General features: G+C 40.7%; 1 pseudogene; it reads left to right on the top strand.

Annotated features, from left to right (window-relative positions):
- Positions 1 to 27,995, top strand: part of LOC134343333 (uncharacterized protein K02A2.6-like) — a 906,676-nt pseudogene that overhangs the window by 198,340 nt on the left and 680,341 nt on the right.

The following is a 27,995-nucleotide window of genomic DNA, read 5'->3' as shown; positions in this document are numbered from 1 at the left end:
ATCTTAATGAAGAATTCCACCATATTATGGTCACTCTTACCCAAGGGGCCTCTCACGACAAGATCGCTAATTAACCCTTCCTCATTGCTCATATATTGAACGTATGGTTCAAGATTCAAGATAAAGATTCAAGTTTATTAATCAAGTGTATATTGAAACATACAGCAAAATGTTTGTGTTAACAACCATAAATCTGGGGGTGTGGTGGGAGCAGCCGCAAGTGTCGCCACACAGTCCGGTGATGTTGTGAGTTTGACTAACACCCAGTCCTTCAGCATTAATATTCACTCTGTCCTCCGGTACATCTTATCTGCAATAACGCCCATCTGTAAAATGAACTGCGGTGATTCACCAAACCTTCCACAACACCTCGCAAACCTTCAACCACCGACAACAAGGAGGGGAGTAGGCACATGGGAATGCCACCTCTAGGTCACATGCCATTAACTTGGAATTAGAAATCTGTCTAAACCTTAGATTTACAAAATAAATGGAAAAAAGATATTGCAACCCTTCAGCTGATCAGGCAGGATTTGTGCAGAGAAAAACTGAATTAACAAGTGATCTTGGTGACTACTGCCAATATTGCCACAAGGAACCTTTCTGTTTCAGGGAAAAGGTCTCCAGCTCTGAGCCAGGCATTCGAGGCTTCTGTGTTGACAGCATGATGTTATCAGCTGGCATAACACTGTACAACCCCGGTGACTAGGGTTCAATTCCCAATGCTGCATGTAAGGGGTCTGTGCCTTCTCCTTGCAACCATGTGGGCTTCCATCTCGTGCTCTAGTTTCCTCCCTCAATCCAAAGATGTACAGATTAATAAGTTATGTTCATGGAAAATTAGCTCTGGAAGTCACTTGCAGGCTGCCCCCAGCATATTATAGACGGTGTTGGTCATTGATGCAAAAGGCACATTTCACTCTGTTATGTTTTGATGTACATGTGACATGTGTTTTATTCTATATATATTATATCTATGCAATGCTACATATAATGTGTCCACAATTTTGATTTGAAAACCATAATGTTATTTTTAATTTTTTTGACAGATTCGATGAGAAACTGGTCATGAAGGAAAGTACAAACATTTGTTCTACAGCAAGTAAAGTGTTCACTTCCACACCTAAAGTTCATGTGTCTGCCATTCTGCTATCACATTATCGCTGCAAGAGGCAGCAGTATTCACGTGCAGACACAGAGACAGACAGACACACGCACACAGACACAGACACAGACAGACACATGCACACAGACACTCAGACAGACAGACACACGCACACAGACACTCAGACAGACGCACACACACAGACACTCAGACAAACAGACAGAGGCATGTACACAGACACTCAGACAGACAGACAGATGCATGCACACACTCAGACAAACAGACAGAGGCACGTACACAGACACTCAGACAGACAGACAGATGCACGCACACAGACACTCAGACAGACAGACAGAGGCACATACACAGACAAACAGACAGACACTTGCATATTGACACTCAGAAAAACAGACAGACACGTGCACGTGCGCACTCACAGACAGAAAGATACACGCAGACAGATACAGGCAGATAGACACACACACAGACATGCAGACACACAAACACATACATATACATACATATAGTCATATACACATAGATACACACACCCATTTAACCATGTTTTAATCAATGATGATATTTGCTTGGCTTGGGATGATTGGCGTGTAAAGGCTTGCTTTTAACTTACAAGAGTGCCATCAAGAGCATGGAAAATTAATCTAACTTGTTAAAGCGAACAGTTTTTTCATGGTTGAAAGTTGTTATTTTGTGCTTATAAAAATATGATCTGCAGCAGTGCGTGATCTTCAACGTGTAGGATCCAGCACTATCCTAAATGTTGTCATTTGCTTTTATTTTATAATTAAAATGCCAAAGGAATAAGGCAGGTTTAGAACTTGGTTGGAATTGTATCGATCTACATTCACCCAGTGTGAATAGACATGTAGAGTGGCCAACAGGAGTGAACACGAGCTTCAAGGAGTGTACAAGCTCAAAGCTCAAAGTACATGCATGTCATCATATACTACCCTGAGATTCATTTTCTTGTGGGCATTCACAGTAAATACAAAGAAACACAATAGAATCAATGAAAAACTGCATATGGCAGAGATGGACTAACAGTCAACGTGCAAAAGGCAACAAGTTGTGCAAATACAAAAATAAAATAATTAATAATAATAATAGAGCATCAAATGGAAACCCACGCGGTTGCAAGGAGAATGTACAAACCCCTTAGTTTTTGCAGTGGGAGTTGAACCCTGATGGTTGAGAGCATTACCCTCAATGGAAGACATTCCCACAATATGAGTAGACTAGATTTCAACACGGAAGCCCTGAGTGCCTGGCTCAGAGTTGGAGACTTCGTCCCTGAAGCAGAAGGGTTCTTGTGGCAATACAAGAAAAGGTGATTAACCAAAAAAAATATTAAAAATACATAATAAAAGATCAACAAATTCAAAATGATAAATGAAGAAAATGCCAAGAAAAAAAACCCGGAAATAATCCAACACCTTACAGGATCCTGCAGCAGTTTAACAAAATCTGATTACTTATACAGGTACAATCATGTGGCAAGCATCATTCATCAAAATCTTGCTTTAAAATACAAACTCATAAAAAGAGATCACACCTTGCAATAAATACAGCCTGATCCAGTTTTAAAGTCAGAATACCACAAATTATATTATGTCCGATCAGTTATTACAGATAGGACAATCCATAATAAATATCCCGATATGGTAATACAGGCTAAATAAGCAAGAACAACTTAATAAATAGATCTAGCCATTTGAAACACATGTAACTTACAGAAATCAATAAGTGAAAAATAACAGAAATATGTTGAATTATAAGAGGAAATTCAAAGACCTTGGAACATAAACAATGCATACATTGTCCCAATAGTTATATCTACAACTGGTATCATCCTAAAGGCACTACACAATAGCATTAAACAATAAGGGTTACACAGTAATATCTATGTAAATATTCAGAAAGCCACAATACTAAACACCATTAGAATAATCCAAAAGTTTCTGGCAATTGAGAAATGAGTGTGCTTGGCTATGTCTGTACCTCTGGTTTTACCAGCGTGAGCTGAGAAAAAAATAATGAAAATTATGCAAAGACAAGGAAATTAGCAGATGCTGGAAATTCAAGCAACACACACAAAATGCTGGTGGAAAGGAGCAGGCCAGGTAGCGTCCATAGGAAGAAGCACAGTTGATGTTCCAGGCCGAGACCCTCCGTCTCGGCCTGGAACATCAACTGTGCTTCTTCCTATGGATGTTGCCCGGGCTGCTGCATTCCATAAAAATTATGGATCATTTGAGATTTCTCCTTTCGGTAAGAGATATGTTTCATCTTTTGTCAAAATTTGGGCACTTTTTCAGGACTTTAAAGAAAATTGTTTATATGTATTAATGGATACAGATGAAGCTACAGATGACACTGTACCTCAGCTTTTACCAATTTGATCTGAGAAAATTTTTTTTAAAAAAAACAATAAAAGTATTAGTAATACCTTGGTCCAAAACTGATCTAGAAAATTTACAAAGAAAAGAATTAAAATGACAAATTTTAGAAAACACCATGTACACTTGAACGCACTGATTGCCACTTTATACCTGTTGGATGCTCCAGCCCTGGGACATTTGGACAATGAAGGTGCATATGTCGGGATGCTCCTCATTGACTACAGCTTGGCATTCAAAATTATCATCCCCTCAAAAATAATCAATAGGCTTCAAGACCTTGGCCTCAATAACTCCTTGTGCAATTAGATCTTTGATTTCCTCACTTACTGTTCGAGTTGTCAGTTCGGATTGGCAACATCATCTCCTCCACAATTTCCATTCGCACAGCTGCACCTTAAGTCTGTGTGCTTAGCCCGCGATCTACTTGCTTTATACTAATGATTGTGAGGCTAAGCACAGCTCCAATGCCATATTTAAATTTGCTGATGACACCACTGTCATTGGCTGAACCAAAGGCTAGGGTTAAATTGGAGATTGCTGGCTGACATGGCTTGAAGGGCCGGAAGGGCCTATTCTGTGCTGTATCTCAATAAATAAATAAATATGTCATCATTTCAGAGGATCTGTCCTGGTCCAGCATTTAAGTGCCACTACAAATAATGTATGGCAGTGCCTCTACTTTCTTAGCAGTTTGACAAACTTCTAAAGCTGTGCAGTGGGGAGAATATTGACTGGTTGCATCACAACCTGGTATGGAAACTCCAATGCCCTTGAATGGAAAAGCCAATAAAAAGTAGTGGGTATGACCCAGTTCATCACAAGTAAAGCCCTCCCATCGTTGAGACACCTATGAGATATGCTGTTGCAGGAAAGCAGCATCTATCATCATGGACCTCCACGATGCAGGTTATGCTTGCTTCTCACTGTTGCCATCAGGCAGGAGGTACAGGAGCCTCAGGACCCACACCACAAAAATCTGTAATAGTTTTTACCCCTCTACCCTCAGGTTCTTTAACCAAAGGGTTAACTTCACTCAACTTCACTTACCCCAACAGTGAACCATTCCCACAACTCATGAACTCACTTTCAAAGACTCTTCATCTCATGTTCGTGCTATTTCATCTGTCTCTATTTCCTGAGGAGACTGAGGTCCATTAACATCTGCCGGACGATGCTGAGGATGTTCTACGAGTCTGTGGTGGCCAGTGCTATCATGTTTACTGTTGTGTGTTGAGGCAGCAGGCTGAGGGTAGCAGACACCAACAGAATCAACAAACTCATTCGTAAGGCCAGTGATGTTGTGGGGATGGAACTGGACTCTCTCACGGTGGTGTCTGAAAAGAGGATGCTGTCTAAGTTGCATGCCATCTTGGTCAATGTCTCCCATCCACTACATAATGTACTGGTTGGGCACAGGAGTACATTCAGCCAGAGACTCATTCCACCGAGATGCACCACAGAGCGTCATAGGAAGTCATTCCTGCCTGTGGCCATCAAACTTTACAACTCCTCCTTTGGAGGGTCGGACACCCTGAGCCGATAGGCTGGTCCTGGACTTATTTCATAATTTACTGGCATAATTTACATATTACTATTTAACTATTTATTACTATTTTTCTGTTACTATTCTATTACTATTTATTATTTCCATGACTATTACTATTTACTATTTACTAATAGTAGTATTACTATTATTATTTCTATTACTATTTATTATTTATGGTGCAACTGTAACGAAAACCAGGTTCCCCGGGATCAATAAAGTATGACTATGACTATGACTATGACTATGACTATGACTATTTACTGCTGATTTATTTACAAACCCCATTTCCTGAAAAGTTGGGATATTTTCCAAAATGCAATAAAAACAAAACTCTGTGATATGTTAATTCACGTGAACCGTTATTTAACTGAGAAAAGTACAAAGAAAAGATCTTCAATAGTTCTACTGACCAACTTAATTGAATTTTGTAAACATACACAAATTTAGAATTTGATGGCTGGAACACACTCAACAAAAGTTGGGACAGAGTTAAAATAAGATTGAAAAGTGCACACACAGAATATTCAATTAACACCGGTTTGGAAAACTCCACATTAAGCAGGCTAATTGGTAGCAGGTGAGGTATCATGACTCATAAAAGTAATGTCCATCAAAGGCTCAGTCTTTGCAAGCAAGGATGGGTCATGGCTCACCCCTTTGTGCCAAAATTTGTGAGAGAATTGTTAGTCAGTTCAAAAGGAACATTTCTCAACACAAGATTGCAGAGAATTTAGGTCTTTCAACATCTACAGTACATAATATTGTGAAAAGATTCGGAGAATTCAGAGACATCTGAGTGCGTAAAGGGCAAGGTCGGCAACCACTGTTGAATGCGCGTGATCTTCAAGCCCTCAGGAGGGACTGCCTAAGAAACCGCCATGCTACTGTGAGAATTATAGCCACCTGGGCTCGGGAGTGCTTTGGAAAACCATTGTCACTCAACACAGTCTGTTGCTGCATCCAGAAACGCAACTTGAAACTGTATTACGCAAGGAGGAAGCCATACATCAACTCTATGCAGAAACGCCGGCGAGTTCTCTGGGCCCGAGCTCATCTCAGATGGACTGAAAGACTGTGGAACCGTGTGCTGTGGTCAGATGAGTCCACATTTCAGCTAGTTTTTGGAAAAAACGGGCGTCGAGTTCTCCATGCCAAAGATGAAAACAACCATCCAGATTGTTATCAGCGAAGGGTGCAAAAGCCAGCATCTGTGATGGTATGGGGGTGCATCAGTGCCCACAGCATGGGTGAGTTGCATGTATGTGAAGGTACCATTGACTCTGAGGCATATATTAGGATTTTAGAGAGACATATGTTGCCATCAAGGCGACGTCTCTTCCCGGGACGTCCATGCTTATTTCAGCAGGGCAGTGCCAGACCACATTCTGCACGGGCTACAACAGCATGGCTTTGTAGACACAGAGTGCATGTGCTTGACTGGCCTGCTGCCAGTCCAGATCTATCTCCTATTGAACATGTATGGTGCATCATGAAGAGGAGAATCAGACAACAGAGACCACGGACTGTTGAGCAGCTGAAGTCTTATATCAAGCAAGAATGGACAAAATTTCCAATTGCAAATCTACTACAACTAGTATCCTCAGTTCAAAAACGATTAAAAAGTGTTAATAAAAGGAAAGGTAATGTAACACAATGGTAAACATGCCTCCATCCCAACTTTTGTTGAGTATATTGCAGCCATCAAATTCTAAATTTGTGTATGTTTACAAAATACAATTAAGTTGGTCAGTAAAACTATTGAAAATCTTTTCTTTGTACTGTTGTCAGTTAAATAAAGGTTCACGTGAATTAACATATCATAGATTTTTGTTTTTATTTTTGTTTTTGTTTTTATTGCATTTTGGAAAATATCCCAACTTTTCTGGAAATGGGGTTTGTATTAATATCATATTTTTTCTTTTTATTATGTGTTCATGTATATTTTAACCCTGATGGGTTGCTGTCAAGCTTCCATATGTGTTACCTACTGAACGTAATGCGAGAGACCATCCTGGGTAAATGCCTTACAAGCAAAATAAACAGCTACACATTCGTTCCTCAACTCTCCGTCTCTTATGTGTATTATTCATGGCCACTCAGCTTCCCAGTACCACAAACATGCCAACAGGCGATGAGGTGACAAGTCTCTATGTGATATTTATTGTTTTATTCCCTTTGGCAAGAAAAGTCTGTGTACAATGTGGTATACTGCTGTGTAATATGGGCGAGTGGAAAGAAGACGCCATAAAAAAACACCACAGGAAGCATGGTGACGGTGACTGAAGAATCTGAAGAGATATATATATAAGACTGTTCTGGAATGTGATTGTGTTTGAAAATGGTGACAATGCTTGGAAGTATTCAGCTGTATGATAAAATGACAGAGCAATAGAGTTCATATACTGAAGGATTTCAATATTTTGCACAGGCACATCAAATTTCAGATGATATTTGTGTTCCAATTTTTCTCACTGTGATGGATGCAAAAGCATTTAATTTATTATGCAGTCTAGTGCAACCTGTTAAGCCTGGCGATAAGCCTTATGAGGACATAGTTAAAGTCTTAAAGGACCACCAATCACCTGAACCTTTGACTGTTGCTGAGAGAGTTAGATTTCATAAAAGGACTCAAGAGGAAGGCAAGTTTATTTCGCAGTCGGTGGTGGTGCTGAAGCAATTATCTGAATACTGTGATTTTAGGCAGTCTCTGAATGACATGTTACAATATAGTCTCATATGTGAATTGTATAGTGAAGCAATTCAAAAATGTTTGCTTACCATTGTGGCAAAACTGGGCATTCAACAACAGAATGCTGATATAAGGATCAAGATTGCTGACGCTGTGGCAAAAAGGGACATTGAATGCACCTGTAAATGTAAAAAGATACTGTTGAATGAAAACACTTTAGTAAAAGAAAATGACTTTTGGATAAACAAAAAGAAGCGTGAACAAAATGAACATACTGAAGATGGACAGAGACTCTCCTCCGTGGTTGAAGAAGCTTTACATGCTTTATCTGTTACAGGACACAAAGGTGCTATTGGGTGACACTGTGAGGATGTAGGTGGGCACAGGTTCTGCAGTATTGCTGGTGTCAGAGTCAGTTTAAAAGGAGAAATTGCAGCTTCTCATCCCAGAATTTTGACCTTATAGACTTACACTGGTGAGGTTGTTCCAGTGAGGGGAGAAGTACATATTACAGTGGAGATAAACAAACAGAGAAAGAAACTTCCACTGTACATTATTCAAGATAGTTATCCATTGCTTCTCTGCAATTTGTGGTTGGAACAGCTCAAACTCAACTGTCATGAAGTGCACTTGATTGGTGGCAGAACAGGTCTATGAAAGGTATTGAAGAAATAGGCAGAAGTATACGACGGAGAACTGGGCAGTATGAAAGAATTCACTGTTAAGCTAGCTGTTAAGCCTGACATAACCCAAATGCCTGAAGGCAAGACCTGTTCCATATGCTCAAACCAAAGGTAGAAGCTGAATTGGCTGACTACTCCAGAGCAACGTATTGGAACTGTTGGCTCACGGTAGATTTAAGATATTGAAGAAAGCGTTGAACTCAAATGAGTCGAGGACTGTGGAAGTGTAAAAAAACAATTTTCTTTGTTCTTGCCATGTGCCTGAAGGAGATGGAGACACTTATTTTGTGGGACTGTCCTTGCAATCCCCCCGATTTTGTGGACTCTGAACTGATCCTTGCTCTGAGATAATCTAATCAGAGCAACTGAATGTGGACACAAGGAGTTTCAGCAAGTGATCTGCTCCACCAGAGACCATTCTCAGGCAAGTAGCTATTTACTGTGTAAAGTGGCAGACCTTCTGGAGGAGCAATCTTTAATCTCATTAGACTCAGTGTCTGAGTCACGTAATTCAACTGGTTTGAACCAGTCCGAGTTGAAAGGAACAAAGACATGAGGCTGGAGGAGTGGGCGCAGAAACCATAGAACAATGTTGGTTATTGCCCTAAACCAGAACCAATTAAAAGGATGTTAAAGGCAAAATAATCTGCAGGGTTATATCTGGGAATAGAGGCAGTCTACCCTCTTTCCCTAGTTTAGGAAAATAAATGTTTATTGTTGTTGGTTGAATTTGATGAATACTTCATTGAATGTTAAATAGTTCAGCAGCTAGTCTGTGTATGGGAAGGGGGAGAAACTTCGAAATAAGGGGGGAGAGATATGTTACGTATTCCTATATATATTGATCCTTACGGGTTTCTGACAATCTTCCCTGCCTGTTATTTACAAAACGTAATGTGAGTGGGCATTTTGGGTAGATGGTTTACAAGTAAGTTAACAAATTTCACGACACATGCCGGTGATAATAAACCCGATTCTGATTCTGAGTATAATAAACAGCAGCACATTTGTTCCTCACCTTTCCGTCTCTCATTTGTGTTATTCATGGCCACCCGGCTTCCTAGTACCACAGACATAACATCTTTTAAGTTTGCATAGTTTGTTGTCTTTTGCACGTTGGTTGTTTGGCCGTCTTGATATGTGCCGTCTTTCGTTGATTCGATTGTGTTTCTTTGTATTTACTGAGAACACCCACAAGAAAACGAGTATCGGGGTCGTATATGGTGACATACAGTATATGTACTTTAAAAAATAATTTACTTTGATCTTTGAACTTTGAAAGGTGTGCAAAATTGTTTTATTTTTGGTATCCTGATTGTCAGCAGCATAGCATCATTGAGTTTGGGGAGGTGTAAACAAGGACGTAATTTTGAAACTTAATGAAGCACTGGTGAGGCCTCGTTTGGAGTATTGTGAGCAGTTTTGGCATCGTATCTTAGAAAGGATGTGCTGAAACTGGAGAAAATTCAAAGGAGGTTCACGAAGATGATTCCAAGATTGAAATATGATCTCATATGAAGAGCGTTTGATGGCTCTGGGACTGTATTCACTAGAATTCAGAAGAATGAAGGGTGATCTTATTGAAACCTATCAAATGGTGAAAGGCCTTGATAGAGTGGATGTGGAGAGGATGTTTCCTATGATGGGAGAGTCTCAGACCAGAGGACACAGCCTCACAATAAAAGGACATCGTTTTAGAATGGAGATGAGGAGAATTTCTTTAGCCAGAGAGTGGTGAATCTGTGGAATTCTTTGCCATAGGAAGCTGTGGAGGCCAAGTCTTCATGTATATTTAAGGCAGAGGTTGATAGATTTTTGATTGGTCGGGGCATGAAGGGATATGGGGAGAAGCAGGAGACTGGGGCTGAGAGGAAAATTGGATCAGCCATGATGAAATGGTGGAGCAGATTCAATAAGCCAAATGGCCTAATTCTGTTCCTATATCTTTTAGCCTTATGGTAAGCAAGGTATTACTCCCAGAGGTCAAAACAGGACCAATACATCAATTTCACAATAGTCAGTCAGAAGATTATGATGCAAAATAACAGTTAATTATTTGCATTGTAAGCAAAACAGCTATTATTTTTGCTGTTTGATTCTTTTTCAACTTATTCATTCTGATGTGGGAAGTGTTTATTGAAATTGAAAAGAACTTGCTCAAGTGGTTGTTCTGTGAAAGTGCTAGATACTACTTCTGTGATTGATGTAATTTTAGAAAGATTTAAAACAAAATCAGTAGTTAATTTTCAGAGCCACTTCATTTTGTATTGCGAAAATAGTATGTTATGGAATGAGATAGTTTGGACTGATTAACTATTTCATCTGTTGCTGTTCCAGATGGCCTATTTTACTGGGACATGAATTACTACATCATTTTCCTTTCCTCATACTTTCATTAGGATAAGACATTAAACTGAGACTCTGCCTATCTTTTCAAAGTTCACTGTTCAAAATGTTTGAAGTAAATTATTTATCGAAGTATGTGCAGTAGATGTCACCATATACTACACTGAGATACTTTTTCTTGTGGGCATTCACAGAACAAAGAAATACAATAAAATCAATCAAAAACTGCACACAAAGACTGACAACCAACCAATGTGAAAAAGAAGATAAACTGCAAATACAAAAAAAGTCAAATAATAATGAATAAATAGTAACTATTAATAAGCTGGCTGGTAGTGTAGTGGTATCTGCACCAGACTCCGAGGCAAATGTCCCGGGTTCAAATCCAGCCAGCTTATTGCACGCGTGCTGTGCTGAACATCAAGCTAGAAACTTGGCCTCGTATAAAACAGGCAATCCTGATTTGATGGAGACAGATGTGAGTGCATAGCAGAACATCTGGAAAACTTCTGAAATGTTTGCTTTGCTACCGCTGCTACTGTGTGGTAACCGGAATCTCCGGAGCAGAAGGCCTCGAAACCCTCGGCTTTGTTTGTTTCAGCGGCTGGGGAGAGGTCGAAGGCGCTCGACAGAGGATGGCGCTCGGGAGGCCATATCGGAGAGGCTGCTCGGAAGCTCGAAGTTTTCGGACGGATGGACTCAGGGTTGGCTGTGGTCGGCTGCTTCCAAGGTATCGGCAAGTTGACGGTGCCTGGAGGTTTATGGCAGGGAGTTTCTCCCTTTTGTTGCCACTATCGGGGACTCGGGAGTCGATCGACTCGGGGACTTTGAGACTTTTTTTTTACTGTGCGTATGGACTGTTCTTCATCAAATTATGGTATTGCTTTGAACTGTAACTATATGACTATATATTTCTAAATGACAATAAAAGAGGACTGAGTGTTCTCATAATCTAAAAAAAACAACTGCTAAAGAAATGGCCAGGTTGCTGCCCGATGCACCACAAGGTGCAGAGAGGACCAACAACATGTAAATAATACTAAGAACATGAGTTGCCGAGTCTTTGAAGGTGAGCTCATAGGTTGTAATATCAGTTCAAAGTTGAGGTGCGTAAAGCTATCCAGGCTAGTTCAAGAACCTGATGGTTGTAGGGTAATAACCTCCTTCCCAATAGAAGCAGCATGACCTGCATGGTGAGGATCCTTGAGGATGGGAGCAGCTTTCTTCTGGCAGTACCTTTCAATGGTTTGAAAAGAAATTCATTGCAATTTAAGGAAACGGAAACATTATTTCTCAAACAACACACCAAGAAAGACGAAATGTTCATTCATCTGCATCCTGCTTGGAGTTCTCCATTGTTATAGCCTCTTAGTTTATATGCAATCTACCCCCATCATCTGTACAGCATGTATTTCATCTGAAGGCAAGTTGTTGCCCATTGTAATTCTGACGGCAATAGGAAGTCTACTGTAATTGCAGCGTTTTCTGTCATTTCTTGGCACTGGTCTGCAATCTCTAGAACCGTCACCATCCACTTCACCAACAACCCCCATCCATCAGCCACCTTGTCAACTCCCATCTCACCCCTCCCATTCTCATTTTCATATTGGCCAACTCCCTTCTCCACTTTTCATTCTGATGCAGAGTTTGGAACTGAAACGTCGACAGTTCCTTCCTTCGCATTGTTGCTGCTCAATTCGCTGTTGTTCCAGAACCCAGCATCTGCAGGCCTTTCTGTCTCTATGGACATCAAAGTAAAGTTTACTATCCAAATACCATATACTACCTTGAATTTTTTTTGTTTGTTGACATTTACAGAAAAATAAAGAAATGCAATAGTATTGATGAAAAACTATACCTAGACAAAAACTGACAAACAACAAATGTGCAAAAAAAACTAAGAACATGAGTTTTAGGGTCCTTGAAACTGAAACTACATTATAGAATCAGTTCAGAATTGTGGTGAGTGAAGTTATCCATGCTGGTCAGGATCCTGATGTTTGTAGGGTTATTACTGTTCCTGAACCTGGTGGTGTGGGACCTAAGGCTTCTGTACCTCCTGCCTGATGGTAGCAGTACAGCCCTATTGTGTTATTCTGCCATCTATTGTACCAACAAGCACACCAGAGAACTGCAGTCTGTAGCTAAATGGTCTATATTTCATGTCAATGTAAAAGTCTAGGTTTTTGTCTCAGCTGTACAAAGTTTCTAACAATGAAAGTGCAGCATTATTTCAAGAGGCAGGCAGGCATTAGGGTAAGTTTGCTTGAGGGATATCTGTGGACAGTTTTGCACATTGAGAAGCCTTCCCTCTGCTGACAAAGTGACTGCAGCCTTCAACTGTTATGCCTGCAGCACTTTCCAGTCAAGTGCAGAGAATAATAGCAACATTGGCCAATTAGCCGTCCAAAATTGATTGTTTATTTAGGAAGGTCATCACCTTAATCTCTTTTCCCACTGGCAGTATTAGATACTGAAGGAGGTAGAAGTCCTAAGAAGTAGCTTTATCCATACCAATCTAACAAAGAAAGTCATGCTGCAAACCAATTCAATATCTTAGTACAAACGTTGTACCTATCATGTACATTTAATTTAGACCTGTACATTTAATTCAGTGATAGGAATTCAAATCATGAATTTGAATTAAGGTAATTAAATGAAAATGGAACAAAAAGCTGATGTCGAAAGCCATGCAATATTTGAATTGTCATACAGCTATTCCAGTCTATTATAATACCTTATGAGTAAATTGAGTTTGTAAATGTAGTGGTACTCCTTCAGAAATAGCTTAGCAAGGAGAATTAGAAATGAATGTTTGCTGGTATTGTCCAGATTATATAAATTCATACACCTTGGATTGCATTCTCAAGGATTTCACAAGATTTAAAGATTAGCTTTATTTGTCACACGTACATCAAAATATATATTGAAATGCGCTGGAGGAGTCCAACAAGCATCACCATGCTCCCAGCATCAACATAGCACGCCCATGTCTCACTAACCTTAACCCATTCATGTTTTGCAATATGGGAGGAAACTGGAGCACCTGGCAGAAACCTGGAGGTCACAGTGAGAACGTATAAACTCCTTACAGACAGTGATGGGAACTGAACCATTGATTTTCAGCATCTGCAGAACCTGATGTGAACATGGACCTCATTCAGGTTTTCAGCTGTAAACTGGGCACCAGTAGCCAAGGCAGTTCTTCTGAGCTGTGAGCTGTAACATGATTGTCTGGTGTATCCTCTGCTCTCCTGTCTTCAATGAGAGTAATGGAAAAGAATGATCAAATAGAATCTGTTACACCTCGGGTTGAACTTACTTTGGATTACATACAGCATAAATGCTAATTAGCAGATGTTGGATACTATGAGTGAGATTAACCAATCTGTCAGCAAATGACAGCGGATGTACCATGGAGAGCATTCCAATTGGTTGCACTACTGTTTCGTATGAGGGCTTCAATGTATAGGGTCAGGAAATGCTGCATTAGATATTATCCTTTCCACTACTGAGGATGTCTTCAAAAGGAGAAGCCCCAGGAAGGCAGCATTCATCATGAAAGACCTTCACCATCCAGACATGCCTTCTTCTCATTACTACCATCAAGAACCTAAAGACTCACACTCAACATTTGAGGAACAACTTCTTCCACTCTGTCCATGTACCCATGAACACTACCTCACCTTTTTTGCTCTTTTTGCACTATATATTTATTTTATTTGTATTCTTTATTGTAACTTATAGTTTTTAATGTATTGCACTGTACTGCTGCCGCAAAACACCAAATGTCATGCCATATGTCGGTGATAATAAATTTGACCCAGGTTCTGATAAAACACTTTTACCTCACGTGTCGCCAAAATTGGTGAGAAAATCACTGCAGGAATTCCTTGTCCTAGTTCCCTCCATCTTAAGCTGATTCATCAATGAACTTCCTTCATCATGTTAAGACCATAAGACACAGGAGCAGAATTAGGCCATTCGACTCATTGAATCTGCTCTGCCATTCAATCATGGCCAATTTATTATCTCTCCCAACCCCATTCCCTTGACTTCTCCCCATAACTGTTCATGCTTTTGCTATTCAAAAACCTATCAACCTCTGATTTAAACAATCCCAGTGGCTTGTTGTCAGCAGCGAGGTGTGTTTGCCAAGGATTGCACATGGTTCATTTCCGTTCCCACATGATCCAGTGAATGAATCAATCACACCTACACATAGAAACATAGAAACATAGAAAATAGGTGCAGGAGTAGGCCATTCGGCCCTTCGAGCCTGCACCGCCATTTATTATGATCATGGCTGATCATCCAACTCAGAACCCCGCCCCAGCCTTCCCTCCATACCCCCTGACCCCCGTAGCCACAAGGGCCATATCTAACTCCCTCTTAAATATAGCAATGAACTGGCCTCAACAGTTTCCTGTGGCAGAGAATTCCACAGATTCACAACTCTCTGTGTGAAGAAGTTTTTCCTAATCTCGGTCCTAAAAGGCTTCCCCTCTATCCTCAAACTGTGACCCCTCATTCTGGACTTCCCCAACATTGGGAACAATCTTCCTGCATCTAGCCTGTTCAATCCCTTTAGGATCTTATACGTTTCAATCAGATCTCCCCTCAATCTTCTAAATTCCAACGAGTACAAGCCCAGTTCATCCAGTCTTTCTTCATATGAAAGTCCTGCCATCCCAGGAATCAATCTGGTGAACCTTCTTTGTACTCCCTCTATGACAAAGATGTCTTTCTTCAGATTAGGGGACCAAAACTGCACACAATACTCCAGGTGTGGTCTCACCAAGGCCTTGTACAACTGCAGTAGTACCTCCCTGCTCCTGTACTCGAACCCTCTCGCTATAAATGCCAGCATACCATTCGCCTTTTTCACCGCCTGCTGTACCTGCATGCCCACTTTCAATGACTGGTGTATAATGACACCCAGGTCTCGTTGCACGTCCCCTTTTCCTAATCGGCCACCATTCAGATAATAATCTGTTTTCCTATTTTTGCCACCAAAGTGGATAACTTCACATTTATCCACATTAAATTGCATCTGCCATGTATTTGCCCACCCACCCAACCTATCCAAGTCACCCTGCATCCTGTTAGCATCCTCCTCACTGCTAACACTGCCACCCAGCTTCGTGTCATCCGCAAACTTGGAGATGCTGCATTTAATTCCCTCATCCAAGTCATTAATATATATTGTAAACAACTGGGGTCCCAGCACTGAGCCTTGCGGTACCCCACTAGTCACCGCCTGCCATTCTGAAAAGATCCCGTTTATTCCCACTCTTTGCTTCCTGTCTGCTAACCAATTCTCCACCCACACCAATACCTTACCCCCAATACCCTGTGTTTTAAGTTTGCACACTAATCTCCTGTGTGGGACCTTGTCAAAAGCCTTTTGAAAATCCAAATATACCACATCCACTGGTTCTCCCCTATCCACTCTACTAGTTACATCCTCAAAAAATTCTATGAGATTCGTCAGACAGGATTTTCCTTTCACAAATCCATGCTGACTTTGTCCGATCATTTCACCGCTTTCCAAATGTGCTGTTATCACATCCTTGATAACTGACTCCAGCAGTTTCCCCACCACCGACGTTAGGCTAACCGGTCTATAATTCCCCGGTTTCTCTCTCCCTCCTTTTTTAAAAAGTGGGGTTACATTAGCCACCCTCCAATCCTCAGGAACTAGTCCAGAATCTAACGAGTTTTGAAAAATTATCACTAATGCATGCACTATTTCTTGGGCTACTTCCTTAAGCACTCTAGGATGCAGACCATCTGGCCCTGGGGATTTATCTGCCTTCAATCCCTTCAATTTACCTAACACCACTTCCCTACTAACATGTATTTCGCTCAGTTCCTCCATCTCACTGGACCTTCTGTCCCTTACTATTTCTGGGAGATTATTTATGTCCTCCTTAGTGAAGACAGAACCAAAGTAATTATTCAATTGGTCTGCCATGTCCTTGCTCCCCATAATCAATTCACCTGTTTCTGACTGCAGGGGACCTACATTTGTCTTTACCAGTCTTTTCCTTTTTACATATCTATAAAAGCTTTTACAGTCCGTTTTTATGTTCCCTGCCAGTTTTCTCTCATAATCTTTTTTCCCCTTCCTAATTAAGCCCTTTGTCCTCCTCTGCTGAACTCTGAATTTCTCCCAGTCCTCAGGTGAGCCACTTTCTCTGGCTAATTTGTATGCTTCTTCTTTAGAATTGATACTATCCCTAATTTCTCTTGGGAGTGTTCATACAATAATCAGGTGCAGACTCCAAAATGGCAAATTAATTCATGCCACACAAATGCTTTTGGCTAATTCCAGCAAGGGAATCTCCCTCTTTTAAGGTTTAATGGCATTACCATCACCAAATCCCCAAATTCTATGGCTACAAGAGCATATTAAAGACTGCGAAACCTATTGTAAAATAACTTATTTTCTGATGCATTAAATGATGCATTAATGGTTCTGTAAGGTTGTTGTAGACAGGGGTGGTAGTGGGGACGAGCTCCCACTAACTATTAAATGCTCCCAAATAGCCTCTGACAACCACGTCCAACTCCTGACCTTCACATGCAGCTTAGCTACTAAGTAAAGCAGAACCATTTCTGACAGGAGAATGGGGAAAGACTACTGGCACCTTAAAACCAGTCGCTTTGGGCAGATGGGATTTGTCAGCTATGGTTGGCAGCTCACCTAGGAGAAGGAAAACTCTGATCTCAAACTTCTGCTGCCTTGTGGCTTATACCGATTCACGGGGAAGGCTTCAGGAGTAAACCCTGATGAAAAATCTCGAGATCTAGAGTCCCTAAGGAAATCCTACATTGAGCTCAATGCTGACTGGCAACTCCTGCGATGCTACTGACACCTAACTGTATCGATCTCTGCTGTTCCTAAGGATTCAGCAGCTGCCTGGAGTAAGGAAGTCTGCTGCATGGGCAATGACTTGCTCCACATGCCGTACTGCCCTGACTTGCGTGTTGTGTAGACAGCTGGAATGTAACATCCATGGTCTACCTCAACCAATGGAGGGCCACATGGATGCACTAAATGCTTTCCACCATCTGCAAAGTACACATCAAATGTACTTTCTTGAATCGTTACTGCTCCAAGCACTTTTAAGAAGCTGGAAGTTGCCCATTGGAAGGCAATCTACTTGATTGGCACTACATCCACCAACGTAAACATACATTTCTCCATGTTCTGCTCACAGTGATTATTGTATGTACCACTGACAAAATTCAGTGCTTTAACACCGCTCGGCTAGTCAGGTAGCGCCTCCCAAAGCTGTAACCTCTATCAATAAAGGCAGTAGATGCATAGCACCATAATCACTTGCTGGTTTCTCCAAGAAACATACCATTCTGACTTGGAAATACATCACTTTTAATTTATTGTAACTGGTTTTCAATCTCTATCAAATATTATAAGACATAAGTGTAAGTGCTTGAGTCTGTTCTGCCATTTGACCATGGTGACCTATGTTTCCGCTTAACCCTATTTTCCTGCCTTCTCCCTGTAAAAATAAGACGATAAGGCATAGGATCAGAATCAGGCCATTTGGCCTATTGAGTCTGCTCCTTCTTTCCATCGTGGCTGACTTATTATATCTCTCAATCCCATTCTCCTCCACTTTAAATATATACAATCACTTAGCCTCCACAGCTGTCCCTGGCAATGAAGTTCACAGATTCACCACCTTCTAGATGAAGAAATTTCTCCTCATCTCTGTTATAAGGGGATGGCCTTGTATCCTGAAGCTGTGCCCTCTGGTCCTAGACTCTTCCACTATAGGAAACATCCTCTCCATTTCTACTCTATCTAGGCCTTTCAGTATTTGGTAGGTTTCAATGAAGTCCCCTCTCATTTTCCTAAACTCCAATGAGTACAGGCCCGGAGCCATTAAAAGCTTCCCACATGTAAATCCCTCAGCACCCTCCTTATTGTTACCTCATCCTTCTTACAATGTGGTATGCACAACTGTACATAATGCTCCAGGTACAATCTGAGCAATGTACACTGCCACGATTACATCCCGACTCTTACACTCAAGCTGTCAGACTCTGAAGGTAAGGATACCAAATGCCTTTTTCACCATTCTGTCCATGTCTGTCATCACTTGCTCCAGATATCCAGTCAGAAAATTAAAACATCCACTCCTACTTTCTGCATCCTACTGCCCGGCCAATTTTAGATCCTGCGAGACAACACCCCTTGAATTATTTGTGCCTGGAGTCAAATTTTGCATAATGTAAGATGGTAGCTAGTTGGTGGTGAAATCATCCTGGCACCTGAATTCTGAAAATTCCTTGGTATTTGTGAGTGTGTGATCAAGTGACGGGTTGTCTGAATCTTGGCCCTCTTCTTACTCTTTCTCTGTCACCATGCAAAGTTGCAACTTATCAGTACCAGGAAGAATGGTGTATGAAATACCTTCAATTCATAATGCACAGACACAGGTGCTTTGGCTCTCCAAGATTGTAAGGACTATCAAACCTGCATTACATAATATTAGGTGAAGTAGCTGTGATAAGAATTTGGTGTGAGGATAATTCATTCTCAATGAATTTATCCTTGTTGCTGGTCTTTGTCTCAGTAATATCAATGTCAGTAATATCCAACACTCAGGAGTAGAACCTGTACATATGAATCTCCAACTTAGCTTAGTATCTGCTTCATTTAGCTGTGTGAAATTTCTTCTTCGAGAGGGACATACATCAGTACATGGAATATAATGTATGGCCATCATGAATGAATTGCCTCAGTGCTTAATATGAGTAAGTGAAATAAAGTGTGTGCTTAGTTTGAGTCCTGATTTCTGGAGGTTGCAGGTAGATAAAATAAAATCCACAGATTTTTTCTTATAAGTGACAGGGGTATTGTGATTGAACAGGTCTGAAACCAATGGTGAAGTTTTAATGTTATGATATTTGAAGATTCAAAAACACATTTTGACCATTTTGAATACGATCATTGAACTTTTTATTGCAACATATGGACACATGCTCCTCATATGTTAACCCTTTTATTTCTGGGATCATTCTCGTGAACCTCCTCTGGACCTTCTCTGATGCCAACACATCTTTTCTTAGGTAAAGGGGACAAAACTTCTCACAATACTCCAAGTGTGGTCTGACCAATGCCTCATAAAGCTTCAGCATTACATCCTTGCTTTTGTATTCTAGTCTTCTCGAAATGAGTGCCAACATTCCATTTGCCTTCCTTGCTACTGTCTCAACTTGCAAGTTAAACTTCAGGGAATCCTGCACAGGGACCCCCAAGTCCCTTTGCATCTTTGATCTTTTAATTTTCTCACCAATTGGAAAATAGTTCATTCTACCAAAGTGCATGACCATGCATTTCCCGTCTCAATATTCCATCTGCCACAACTTTGCGCATTCTCTCAATTTGTCTAAATCCTTCTGCAGATATCTTGCTTCCTCAACACTGCCTGTCTTTCCACCTACTTTTGTATCATTCACAAACTTAGCTCCAGGTAAGGTCACCCATGTTGGGAAGGTCTGTGGGGAAGTTTCATATTAAGAGCAATCCAACCAAGACCTCAGCAGGGCTGCTGATAGAGTTGATGATATGTCATAGCAACAGTGAAGATGGAAGAAGGCTGAAACAGGACACTTGACCCTGACTGCAATCTGTCAAAGTCTGTCAAGGTGGCTGCCCGTGCATCAGCCTCCCCACATTAAATAAAGTCATGCACAGGTGTTCTCCATTAAGGGAATCCACCCTAACATCCCAGTTATGTGGGTCCTGTAATGGCCACCGCAGTCACCTGAGACCCACCAGTATACAAACCCTTTGGAGAACATCATAGTTATATTAAGTGATGGCATTGCTATCAAGCAAAAAGGCCTGAAAGCACTTACAACCAGGCTCAAGGACAACTGTTATAAGACTACTGAACAGTCCCTTAGTACGACAAGATGGACTCTTGACCTCATTATAGCTTTGCACGTTATTGACTACTTACAACACATGCAAAATGCTGGAGGAACTCAGCAGGTCAGGCAACATCTATGGAAAAGGGTAAGCATGGGATATTTTGAGCCAATATCCTTCTTCGAGACCTTCTTCATGTTACTTTCTCTATCTCTGTAGCACTTTATTTTGCAATCTACTATTGCTTTCTTTTCCTCAGTACACTGTTGAGATGAAATGATCTTTATCAATGGCATACAAGACAATGCTTTTCATTACTTCAGTACATGTGAGATAAATAAACCTACTCACAAATGCACAAATCAGGATTGTGTTATTCAACCAGATGAGTGGAAATACAAATCCAATGACAAGCTGGAATACAGTGTTGGGAAATGTATGATAATACGCTTCAGTAAAATGAACAATAGTGCAGACTATTATCTAAATGGGGAGAAGATTCAAACATCAAAGGTGCAGAGGGACTTAGGAGTCTTCGTGTAAGACTCCCAGAAGGTTAATTTACAGGTTGAGTCTGTGGAAAATGTGGATAAATGTGAGGTTATCCACTTTGGTGGCAAGAACAAGAAAACAGATTATTATCTGAATGATGGCCGATTAGGAAAAGGGGAGGTGCAACGAGACCTGGGTGTCATTGTACACCAGTCATTGAAAGTGGGCATGCAGGTACAGCAGGCGGTGAAAAAGGCGAATGGTATACTGGCATTCATAGCCTGAGGATTCGAGTACAAGAGCAGGGAGGTACTACTGCAGTTGTACAAGGCCTTGGTCTGACCGTACCTGGAGTATTGTGTGCAATTTTGGTCCCCTAATCTGAGGAAAGATATTCTTGCCATAGAGGGAGTACAAAGAAGGTTCACTAGATTGATTCCTGGGATGGCAGGACTTACATATGATGAAAGACTGGATCTACTAGGCTTATACTCTCTGGAATTTAGAAGATTGAGGGGGGATCTGATTGAAACATATAAAATTCTAAAGGGATTGGACAGGCTAGATGCAGGAAGATTGTTCCCGATGTAGGGGAAGTCCAGAACGAGGGGTCACAGTTTGAGGATAAAGGGGAACCCTTTTAGGACCAAGATGAGGAAAAACTTCTTCACACACAGAGTGGTGAATCTGTGGAATTCTCTGCCACAGGAAACAGTTGAGGCCAGTTCATTGGCTATATTTAAGAGGGAGTTAGAATGGCCCATGTGGCTAAAAGGATCAGTGGGTATGGAGATAAGGCAGGTACAGGGTTCTGAGTTGGATGATCAGCCATGATCGTACTGAATGGCAGTGTAGGCTTGAAGGGCCGAATGGCCTACTTCTGCACCTGTTTTCTATGTTTCTATGTAAAGATAACAAATGTAAAGTTGGCATTTATTTCAAGGGGAATAGAATATAAAAGCAAGGATATAATGCTGAGTCTTTATAAGACACTAGTCACGCCGCACTTGGAGTATTGTCAACAGTTTTGGGCTCCATATCTTAGAAAGGATGTATTGCCATTGGAGAGAGTCCAGAGGAGATTCATGCGGATGATTCCAGGAATGAGGGGGTTAACATATGAGGAGTGTTTGGCAGCTTTGTGCCTGTACTCATTGGAATTTGGAAGAATGCAGGGGGATCTCATTGAAATTTGCTGAACATTGACTAGATAGGGTGGATGTGGAGAGGATGACTCCTATGCTGGGGGTATCCAGAACTAGAGGGCATGGCTTCAAAGTTGAGGGGTGACCCTTTAGAACAGAGGTAAGGAGGATTTTTTTTAGCTGGAGAATAGTAAGTCTGTGGAATGCTCTGCCGCAGACTGCAGTGTAGGTCAATTCCATACGTATATTTAAGGCGAAAGTTGATCGTTTCCTGATCAGTCAGGGCATCAAAGGAAATGTGAGAAGGCAGGTGTATGGGGTTGAGTGAGATCCGGGATCAGGCATGATGGAATGGCAGAGCAGACCTGATGAGCTGAATAGCCTAATTCTGCTCCTATGTCTTATGGTCTTGTAGACACTTACTAACAATTTATTAATTACATTAAATGAGCAAGTTAAAGCCTAAGTGCATAAACAGAGTTCTATGCTTTTATTTGTGGAAATTTGTCCCAAAACCATTGCACTCAATACAGAATAACTGGTCAATGCTCTTTACTGTGCACAATGTTGGTTCTCATGTCTTCTTACAAAGTCACTTTTCCTGCATTCACTGAACAAATCATCAGTAGGAAAAGCTTCAAAGCATTTTGAGACATCAAAACATTTATACGTAGAGAAGGGGTTTATAATTGAAATCTTGCACCTTTTCCATATTCCTTTACGGTACTAGTGGCATTAAAAATTGTAGATTGAGTGAAATCCTTTGATCCATTAATCCTTACCCTTCTGCAGACCATTCACAATTTCTCTGTCACAGATTTTATTCAATAATCTCTTCAGGGAAATGAATAACTGAAGATGCATTCCAACAAAGAAAATATTTTCTCCATGCAAGTAATTAAGCAAAACTCCCAATTGTCAACCTACTTGTTAAGTCTATGCAACCCAACACTAAACAGCTAAGTTCTTCAGGTTATATATTGTACAGAGCATATGAAATGCATAGCATTATTTTTTCTTTCTTTGAATACTAACAAGATCATTTTCTAGTTCCAAATTTTTAAAGAAAAATGTTGAACCCAAATATCCACCATTCTTGAGATCCACAGGGTGCATTCTAATCTCTGATCGCATCTGGGGTTAATTATGTAATAAAAGCAGAAAATGCATTGCAATTCTTTCTAAAGTAGGTTCTCTAATGTTCTGATCTTGAGTAGATAGATGCAAATGCCTATTTCTTCTATGTCACCACTTCTTACTCTGGCTTACTTATATTTTATGTATAACCATTTCCATTTCATTGAAATAAGTATACAGTACCAGGGGTAGGATGGTGGGGGCAAGTATGAGATAGTCCTCGTCCAAGGTTAATTCTCCTTTCTCTTTATATGTGCAGAACGAAAAGTCTGGCAAACTTCTATTAGAACATGCAAGGATATTCTTGGTCTATGCATAAATTGTGGTTGGATATGATTCAGTGAACAGACTGAGGCATGTCCAGGAAGCTTACAGTTGATAAAGTAAAGGAACAATACAGTGACAAAGGAAATATTGGAAATGTGAACAAGAAAAAATCTGCAGGTGCTGGAAATCCAAACAACAGACACAAAATGCTGGAGGAACTCAGCAGGTCAGGCAACATCTATGGAAAAAAGTACAGTCGACGTTTCGGGACGACTCTTCAGCAGAATTCACTTCTCAGCAGACTGGTTGATCATTCAAATAACTGTTGTGTAGGTGTGGGAGATCAAGATTAGTTTAGCTTGATCCGATCAAGATGACGCCAGCGTACAATGTTCCTTCGGACTTCATCCTCCAGACAGCAAACAAAAATAGATTTTTTACTTCTTTTACATAAGCTTTTCCCGAATCGTTCAGACAGAGATGGCACTCAGCACTTGGTGTCGGAGAGCTGATTCGAAGGCTCGAAGTTTTCGGATGACTCAGAGACGGATTGTGGTCGGACATCGCAGGGAGAGTTTTTCTTCTCCTGTCTGCGTGAGGTGTGGGGCATTTGAGAGACTTTGAACTTTTACTGTGCTCATGGACTTCTTCATCAAGTTATGGCATTGTTACACTGTTGTAACTATATGTTATAATTATGTGGTTTTGTCAGTTTTTTCAGTCTTGGTCTGTCCTGTGTTTTGTGTTATCACACCGGAGGAAATATTATATCATTTCTTAATGCATGCATTACTAAATGACAATAAAGAGGTACTGCGTGTCTTCATAATCTAAGTGTGTTTCTGGGACTGTTAGACCCTACAGTTTACAGCTTGTAGGTCCTGGTTGAGTGTTCCAAAGCTTTGCTGGCTCCAAAAAAACTCCAGGAAGCGAACACATACTTGGACAGCCTCAATGCGAAGAAACTTCGAGACCGGACATGAGCCAATTTTAGCTCCATTTCACCATTTGAAGTGTCCATTAATCGCCAATTAAAGCATCAACAAAGACTGAGACATCGAGGTGAATGCCGAAGGCAAGCAAGAGTTCCAGTGTTGACTGCCTGCCTTTTTGATCACTGTGAGTAGCCTATCGCCATGGAACTTGCTGTGGCAGGCGAGTAGGCCTCTGCTTTGTGTAGTGTCCCTCTCTTTTGATGAACGCTGGTGATATCATAGGATGGTATCGTGGTTCTATGTTTATGGATTGGACTACTGTGTTTATGGACTGTGGACTTCTTCAAAATTATGGTTTTTATATTCTGTGTTTTTATCCCCCATTCCTTTTCTGTTCTGTTGTGCAAGGGAAGGATGTTTGCAGGTTGATGTTCTGTTAATTTTTTTTTGTGCGGGGAGTTGTTATTTGGGGATTGATGTTCCTATTCCATTTTGTGCTGGGAGAGGGTGTTTTTAGGGAGTATGGTGATCGGAATGCTGTTTATTTTTGTGGGGAAGGTGGATTTGATGTTTCTCTCTGAATGACTTTCATGGTCTTTCTTTGTTTTGTGGCTATCTGGAAAAGTCAAATTTCAGAGTTGTAGATGGATGCATGCTTTCATAATAATGAACCTTTGAACCTTTATTTTTCAGATATATAAAGAATAAAAGAATGGTGAGAGGGGATATTAGACTGTTAGAAGATGGCACTGGACAGCTGGTCATGGGGGACTATGAAAAGGCAGATGAATTTAATGAGCATTTGGCATCAGCCTTCACTGTGTAAGACATCAGCAGTATGCCTGATATTTGGGAGTATCAAGGGGCAGAAGTGAGTGTAGTTGCTATTACTAAGGAGGTGTGTGTCAAATTGAAAGTTCCGAAGACAGAGAAGTCATTTAGACCATACAGTCTACACCCCAGGGTTCTGAAAAAGGTAGCTGAAGAGATTGTGGAGGCATTATTTAAAAGCTAAGAATTTATTTAAATTTTACATCCATCCCACAATGTGAGGGAGTAAAAATCTTGGTGTTATGACTCCATTGCAATGTACAGACGTGAATTAGTAGTAATCTTTCCAGAATCACTAGATTCTGTAATGATTCTTGGAGGTAATGGTTCTTGGGGGACTGAAAAATTGCAACTCTCACTCCACTTTTTGAGAAGAGGAAGAGGCAAAAGAAGGGAGATTATAGATCATTTAGCCTGACTTCAGTGGTTGAAAAAATGTTGAAGTCCACTTTTAAGGATAAGATTTTGTGGTACTTGGAGGCACATGATAAATAGGTCGAAGTCAGCATGATTTCCTTAAGGGAAAATCTTGCCTGACATAGCTATTGGAATTCTTTGAGGAAATAGCATGCAGGTTAGACAAAAGAGAGTCAGTGGATGTTGTTCACTTGGATTTTCAGAAGACCTTTGCAAGGAGCCGCACATGAGCTACTTAACAAGATAAGAGTCCACGGGTACTATAGGAAAGATACTAGCGTGAATTGCAGGTTGGCTGATTGGTAGAAAGCAAAGAGTGGGCATAAAAGGGTCCTTTTCTAGCTGGCTGCCGGTGATTAGTGCTGTTGTGCAGGAGCCATGTTGGGACGGCTACAATTTAAAATATATGCCAGCGATTTGGATGATGGAATTGATTAATTTGTGGCCAAGTTTGTGGATGATACAAAGATAGATGTAGGGGAAGGTAGTGTTGAAGAAGCAGGGTGTCTCCAGAAGGACAGTTAGGGTGAATGGGCAGAGAAGCGGCAGATGGAATACAGTGTAGGAAAGTGTACGGTCATACATTTTGGTAAAAGGAATAAGGGCAGAGATTATTTGCTAAATGGGGAGAAAATTCAGAACCAGAGGTACAAAGGGATTTGGTAGGGTTCCCTAGATGTTAACTCGCAGGTTGAGTTGATGCTAAGGAAGACATATGCAATGTTAGCATTCATTTCAAGAGGACTAGAAAATAAGACAAGGATGTAATGCTGACTCTTTATAAGGCATTGGTCACACACATTTGGAGTACTGTGAGCAGTCTTGGTCCCCTTATCTAAAGAAAGATGCACTGGCTTTGGAGAGGATCCTGAGGAGGTCCACAAGAATGACCTTAGGAAGGAATCAATGAGTTGTGTTTGATGGCTTTAGGCCTGTACACACTAGAGTTCTGAAGAATGAGGGGCGATCTCATTGAAACCTATTGAATACTGAGCGAGTGGGCATGGAGAGGATGTTTGCTATAGTGTGTGAGTCTAGAACCAGAGGGAACATCCTCAGAATACAAGGATGTCCCTTTAGAATGGAGATGAGGAGGAATTCCATTAGCCAGAGTGTGGTGAATCTGTGGAATTCATTGCCACAGTCAGCAGAGGTAACCAAGTGATTGGGTATATTTAAGGAGGAGGTTGATAAGTTCTTGATTAGTAAGGGCTTCAAATGGCAGAAGGCAGGAGAATGAGGTTGAAAGGGGTAATAAATCAGCCATGATGGAATGGTGGAGAAGACTCAATGGGCTGATTGTCCTGTATCTACTCGTGTCTTACGGTCTTATGGACTTAGATACAAAAAAAATCACAATATGATCATTAGAAACATGCACACATCAAAGACAAAATGCAAAAGATAACAAACTGTACAAATACATCAAGAAAAAAACAAAATAATATTAAGAAATAAATACCAAGAAAATTAGTTGTACTGTCCTTGAATGTGATTCATATATTGTGAAATCTCTTCAGGTTTGGGGAGAGTTAAGTTGAATAAATTTTTTCCCTTTGGTTCAAGAGCCCATATGGTTGAGGAGTAATATCTGTTCCTGAACCTGGTGGTGGGGGACCTGAGGCTCTTGTATCTTCTTCCTAATGGCAGCAGCAAGAAGAGAGCATAGGATACACTGAATGAGTTGATGAATTAAATAGGTTTTACTATCATAACCCAACAGTGTTATGATCACTTCCGGTGAGCTTTTCTCTTTAATTCTAAATTTATTAAGCTAATTGAATTTAAATCCCCCAGCTGCAATTTGGTGCTTGATTAATTGTCCAGGCATTTAGATACCAGCACATTTGTACCTTTTGATGGATGCAATTACTTTTGAGGCATTTAGATGCAGTTTTCATAGATTTATTTCTGTAATTAATATTTTTCAAATACCATTGATAAGTAATTTGAGGCCTGAGGGCTTTCTCGAAGAAACCAGCAGTTTTTTTTTCTTGTCACCAGGTGTAATGCCGTCTACTTGATTGTTGGGATTGGTTACAAACTTTGTTATCATTGTAATATGTGTAACC

Source organism: Mobula hypostoma, chromosome 3 (assembly GCF_963921235.1).
Source record: "Mobula hypostoma chromosome 3, sMobHyp1.1, whole genome shotgun sequence".
Lineage (NCBI taxonomy): Eukaryota > Metazoa > Chordata > Chondrichthyes > Myliobatiformes > Myliobatidae > Mobula > Mobula hypostoma.
Note: the sequence above shows the minus strand (reverse complement) of the source record. Positions and strands in the feature narration are given on the sequence as shown.